The following is a 6,890-nucleotide window of genomic DNA, read 5'->3' as shown; positions in this document are numbered from 1 at the left end:
TTTTGGCTGCGTTAGTCCCTATCCAAGTGCTATTATTAGTAACTGACTAAGTTAAACAATTACAGTGCTTCTCGAAGTATGATTAGTGGCAACATAATAATACTGTGCCCCACCAAGCTTTTTCTGTGAAGTCTCACACTTTACAAGACAAACACACATATGATGGGAATATGTGGTCACTAGGCTACTAAGCCAAACATATAAACAACATGCCTCAGGGGAAAAAAAAAATAAAATAAAAAATCTGGGACTGAAGTCCATTTCTAGCAAAATGCCAGTCCACAGGAGCGATCAGAGTTCAGGCCCTAGCTGTTATCTTTCCCGCTCTACACAAAGCGGGAAATCAAAGATAAAGGACTGACAGTAACATCATCAAACAAGGCTGAATGATAACAGCTTTTGGAATAAATCAAGTCCATCCCTGTGCTTTTGGACTTCAACATCAACTTCTACCACAGACCATTGGTCTTGACACTTCAATATGTTTCAACAGAGATAAATAACACGCAGAGCATGATAGCTCCTATGGGCTTTGAGGAACACTGCTACAGCAGAGGGGAAGCCAGCAAGCACACTATTTTCACGCTTCTTCAGACCAGAAGAGAGTGATGAAGAATTAGAGAGAGTTATGATCACTCCCTTGCTTAGGGAATATCTTACTACTAGTTCACACTAACCTCCATCTTCCTATAAATTCCTTGTCAGCTCCACACAGCAGGATAACACCCTCTGTCAGGAGGGCAACATTCAGGCTACACATTCTCTTAGTTTCCTTATATAACAAGGTCACCCATCTAGTTGACCAAGGGAAGCCTGTAGATGTGGTGGTCTGGGATTTTAGCAAAGCTTTTGATATTGTCTCTCACAGTCACAGTATCCTTCTGGACAAAAGGTCCAGCGTACTAGCTAGACAAGTCCATAATACACTGGGTGAGCAATTGGCTGACAAGACAGGCTCAAAGAGTTTAGTAAAAAAAAAAAAAAAAAAAGATGTTTTTACATCAGGCTGGTATCTAGTCACCAGCAGGGTTCCCAAGGGCTCAGTTTTAGGGCCAGTGCTCTTCAATGTTTTTACAAATTATCCGGACGCGGGAATCAAACGTACATTAAGTTTGTCAAGGATACTAAACTAGGAGGAGTTGTGAACTCCTCTGAGGGTAGAGAAGTCTTACAGAGAGATCTGGATAGGCTAGAGAGCTGGGCAGTCACCAATGGCATGGAATTTAACAAGAGCAAGCACCAGATTCTCCATACGGATTGGGGTAATCCTGGTTAATACATTCAAACTGGGGGACAAGAGGCTGGAGCGCAGCCCCACAGAAAGACATCTGGGGGTTTGGGTTGACGGCAAGTTGAATACGAGTCAACAGCGTGTCCTGGCAGCCAAAAGGGCCAACCATGTCCTGGGGTGCATCAAGCACAGCATAGCTAGCCAGTCAAGGGAGGCAATTGTCTAGATTGCACTGGTGAGGCCCCACCTCAAGCACTGTGTGCAGTTTTGGATGCCTCAATATATGAAGGACATCAAACTAGAGTGTGGCCGTAGGAGGGTGACCAAGATGGTGAAAGGTCTTGACGGCAAGACTTAAGAGGAGCAGCTGAGGTGACTTGGTTGGAGAAGAGAAGGCTGAGGAGTAGCCTCATGGCAGTCTACAACTTCCTCAAGGGGGGCAGCAGAGGAGGAAGTGCTGATCTCCTCTCTCTGGTGAGGAGAGGAAATGGAATGAAACTACATCGGGGAAGTTCTGACTGGACATTAGGAAAAGGTTCTTCACTGAGAGGTTGGTCAATCACAACACCAAGCCTGTCAGAGTTCAAGGAGCATCTGAACTATGCTCTTAATCATATGGTTTAGTTTTAGGTAGTCCTGTGAGGAGCAGGGAGTTGGACTCAATAATCCTTATCGGTCCCTTTCAACTTGAGATACTCTGCGATTCTATGAATATTCCAGATTTTGACAGCCCAAACAGGGATCTTCAAGCTTTTCATGCCACTGCACACAAAGAAATTTACAAAGTACAGTGGTATGAAAAATGTTAATTAATGCTTCCATAAAGAAAGGAAGGGGACATTTGGTTTCAAGTATACAGCCAGGCAAGTGGAGAATGGGACAGCTAGTACACAGAGTTAAAACAACAGAGTTAAACAGAAATCACCTCTTGCACAACTATGAAAAATCTATTTGAGTAGAAAAACACATACACGTGCAGGATTCAGTCATGTTGGTAAGGAAATTAAGATGAAGGTCCAGCTGTATATGTGACTATTTTTTTTCTGCCCCTCAGAACTGATGTTTTGAACACTTCTGTCAGATCTTTAGTAGCATTATCTAATCACTTCTAAACAACCAACAACCTTCAGAACAATACTCACTGCAGCTGCAAACTATGAATTGAGATGTGAGAATATGGAACTTTCACATAAAGATAAATACATTTAATAATTTCTACTGTTCAGACCATCCCCGAGTGCAGCCAGAACTCCTACAACATTACAAAACTAAGTATGTATTCCTACAAGTACATATAGACATAATGTTCTTGCTCAGAGACTGGAAAGAATAACTGATAAACTGGACAGTAAATAAATAAAAAAATAGTATTTGTACGATGGAAAAGAACTATATATCAAAGCTAGAGAAGGTGATAATGATTGCACGTATAAACAGGTATGTACAAGGAACCAAAAGGGGAAAAAAAAAATAAATAAACAAACCCACAACCACTCACAAACTAAAAAACCATACACAGATTCCAAACTACTGATTTCAGTTAAAATCTCTGAGACTATCAATGGCCTAAACTAATGTATTTGCACATATCAGCTCCGATTATTGTCAGACAGAATTCCACTTAAAGGCTACTTTCACCTACCTCCAGTTAAAAGTAAAATAATGTTTGGATATCAGAAACTGTGGTAGCACAAGCAGCTACTTCTGTCCCTGCATAGGTGGTCTGGGCTGGCATTGTTCATTTAAGAAGATTCTTCAGGGTTGGTTTGGTTTTAAAAACAAAAACATCCTCAAAAAAAGTTCCTAAAAGGTTACCTCAGTTGCCAATTGATGTATTTGCAACTACTTTCACACAGAATGGTTCAGCAACCTGAGAGAAGAAGACCGAGCACTATACAAACCCCATTTTGGTATCCTCAGAATTGCTGCGACTGCCAGCGATGATACTTCAACGGATTCCATCCAATTACGTCCTGCACTACTGATCAAAATGGAGCACAGAGAGGTAATTACCAAAATTAAAAAGGAGAGCAGAGGAATGCACTGGAGAAAAAGAAACTTCTGCTCCTCAAGACAGTAACTTTATTCAAAAATATGAATACTTTGTACTTGTAAGTCTTCAGCAAACTTCCGTTAATATATTTACATCAATTCTATTTTACAGATGGAAAAACTCAAATACAAGATGTTTTTCCCCACCTTTACAGTCCTGTAAAGGAACAATCACAGACGGAACTGTTACTTAGTTGTCCTTGCTGTAACTCATTAAGCATAATGTTTCCTCTAAGGTGTATTCCTTTAAAGTTTCTATGAGAAAGCTTTTTCCAGAGCGTTCCCAGAAGTGTTCCAGTTATTATAATACACATTGAAAACAGATTAATTTTTCCCTATTATCTAAAACCGGAATGGTATTGTTTGGAATACATCAAAAGACCACTTTGTAGCAGCAAATCAATTTTAAGAGAGGAAAAAAAAAAATAAAAATAAAAAAAGTGAGGCTTTCAGTCTTGCTGAATTTCTTCCTCATTGCTGGTGGTTCAGTTTTCAAGCCTCATGCTTCTTTTTAACTGGCCACTCCAAGGGTTTATGTGCTGCCTCTTAATTGAATGTGCTAAAAGAAAGTCCTCCTACCGCACATTAGGACGTGGCTCAGCCTGGAATTCAAACTAAGGAATTATGCAAAGCTGTCCTAAAGTGAAATCCACAACTGTCAGACTTAAATACTAATCTCTCTTCACCAAGATTAGTTTCCCTACACTAAAGAAATACAGTGCACTTACACGCTTGCTGCATTGGAAAAACACTACTTCTTCACATCCAGAAACATTTCCAGCCTTCTGCAAACATGGCTGTCACCATTACACAAAAGATACCAACTCTGAGTAAGTATTGACAGTAGCTGTCTAAGCACAGGATCACTTTAAACCGATGCTGTGCCACTGTGTCTTTCAGCCTCTCTGGTTCATCAGTATTCTGTGCGCCTCCTGCCAGGAACCACTCGGGAAACATATGCAAGATGATCCTTACTGAACTGTGACTTCTTCATAAACACACATAGCAAACACCACGATCCATTTGTGTGATACCACTGCGCTCATTTGTAAGTGCCAACTAGAGCCATTCCCCGAGCTGCGTATTATTAACTGACATGAACGACTATCAAGCATCCACCAGGACTGAGAACAAAGAAAAGCAGAGTTCAAGCGCGGCACCGCCATGAAGACCACCTTAACAATGACCCCACTTTGGTCTACACTTGAGAATGTCTGCACAGAGCACATCTCCTGGTACAAGGACCAAATTATGAGTCGGAAAGTATTTTTACTTAAGTTTGAGACAGCTATCCTGTCTGAGAGGTGAAGGGTGTGAAATCAATAGTATATTAATCACCTCTACGTCAAGCTGAAGTGACAGTTCTCAGCATTTGTCATCCTTCAACTGGCAGTAACCGGTAGTTCAGCAGCGGAGGTGCAAATATTAAAGGAACATTTCATGAAAAGCAGCAGAAGAGTTGACAGTGCAGAGACTCTCCAGCCAACACTTCACAGTATTTTTCATAGCGATGCCATTGGACATTATCTAGATGTAAACTCTGTGACTGGAGAAGAGAATATTAATACACAAGCTGCGGAGTTCATCCTTTTAATCCCTTGCAGCCATACCCCTATGCTCAGGTATCAAGGCTTCCCCTCAGAACATCAATGGAACCAAAACAGGAGCTGACCCAGAGGGTATGGGCACAGGGAGGGGAGGAAAAGGAGGGGCGCCTTCAAGCACCTGGCTCTCATATTCTTAAGAGATTATTAGAGGCGCCAGCTAAAGGAAATACCTCCTCAACTTAAGATGCATACACTTTGACTTTCAGCACTGCAGTCCTCCAGGAAAACCCTACCACCGTCCGGCTGGAGCACTGCTACATAAGAAACTTTACATCATTTCCTGCCAACACAACTGGTAGTACCAGCGCAAGCTAGCTGCCCTGGCTGGAGGACACTAGGCCTTAGGCCGTAGCCAGCTATGTTCTTGATCTTCCAGACTGTACGTGATCTTAATCAGAGACATATCTTCGTAGAGAGTTTTAGTGTTCTCCAAATTACAGGGCGCTGTTCTGCTTTCAGATATGCATACACAAATCTGTCACTGCAATCGCAGCCACAACTCATAAAAGATTTTGGTCTCCAATTTTCAATACATTTTCCCAGTTTCACAACTCCTTCCGTGTTCCTCATCCCCCACCCTTAATTTTAGAAAAGATCTTTTAAATAGCAGTTTTTCAGCATAATCGTAAGCACAGTCCGCTAAGAATGAGTTTATACTTAGGGAAGGAACCTCATTCATAAACTAGACTTTTAATGTATCCTTATGGCATGATTTTTTTCTGTGCTATTATGTTCAAAGAAGGGATATTGAAAATACTCAAGCGGAAGTTAAAACAAATGGATTTTTCTTGAGACAGCATAAACTGCAAATGGCAGAACAGCAAAGACCTTAAAACTACTTATTTTCTACAGTCTCCCTCCTCTGATGTTTACAGCTCTTACACTGCAGTCCCTCACTCCCAAGAGTACTAAAACTCTTTGAAAGGGTAGGAAGAGCCAAGTTGATGAGCTAATTGGTTCTGCTTCTTTTTTTTCTTAAAAAAAAAAAAAAAAAAAGAGGAAATAAAACACTTCCACAAATCTTTGCTGCTCAGAGGAAACACCCCCCAGGTATCAGCAGACTGAAGCAGTACCAGGAAAGGGCAAGAGGCGGCTATTTCAGTCAGCGGAAAGCAGTGGATCAGCCACCTGGCTTTATGCAGGTTTTCCTGGCCACAGCGAGCTATATCCTACACTGTGTCACCGTGGCTCGACAGGCAGCCTGCCGCGTGTCCAAGTCATGGCAGAGCGTGAAAGACTACCACAACCATCATACCGCTACGTTCTACGGTACAGTGAACTGCATTACAAAGAGGATCAAAGATCAAAGAGAAAGATCATTTGATACCCTTCTTCCTCTCCTCAGTGCTCCTTCAGCTGAGCTTGTAGAAGAGCCAGAGAAGAGTAGGGGAAGCTAGAGGGACTCGTGTCCATCATTATTCCTGGTACAGCCTCCTTTTCAACCTCCCCAAGAATCTGTGAACTTGTGATCCGCTCTCCATGTGAGCCCAAACAAGACATATCAGCAAAGGTGAACATCTATGAAAAAAAAATCCGTAAGTTACCCCAAATCTGTAAGTAAAAACCCCAAATTTAAATTCCTATGTATTAAAAAAATAAATCTGTCACTCATGTTCATAAAAAACCAAATTTAAATTCCTAGGTATTAAAAACATACACACATGACTGAAGAAATTTTCTAATACACTTGCCCAATACACAATAATTGCAAGATGAGTTTCATGCACAGCCAAAACCAAAATGATAATTCTAATGCCTAACACAGACTCAACAAAAAGTATTGATTTTAATAGACCTTCATCTATTTCTTCATGTAATTCAGCTGTACACATTCTAAAGAAAACTATACCTTCTTTACACTCAACAACTTCCTCCTCAATTTAAGACAGGGTAGGACAAACTATTACTGCTTAAAAGCTACATTGCTTCTTGGTTGAGCGTGTCTAAGCAGAGAAGTCTCTGAAATCATTGCATTAATTTTCAGAACATTTTTAAAAGAA

Source organism: Charadrius vociferus, unplaced genomic scaffold (assembly GCF_000708025.1).
Source record: "Charadrius vociferus isolate BGI_N301 unplaced genomic scaffold, ASM70802v2 scaffold55, whole genome shotgun sequence".
Classification (NCBI taxonomy): domain Eukaryota; kingdom Metazoa; phylum Chordata; class Aves; order Charadriiformes; family Charadriidae; genus Charadrius; species Charadrius vociferus.
The sequence above is the reverse complement of the archived record's forward strand: the minus strand, read 5'-3'. Positions refer to the sequence as shown.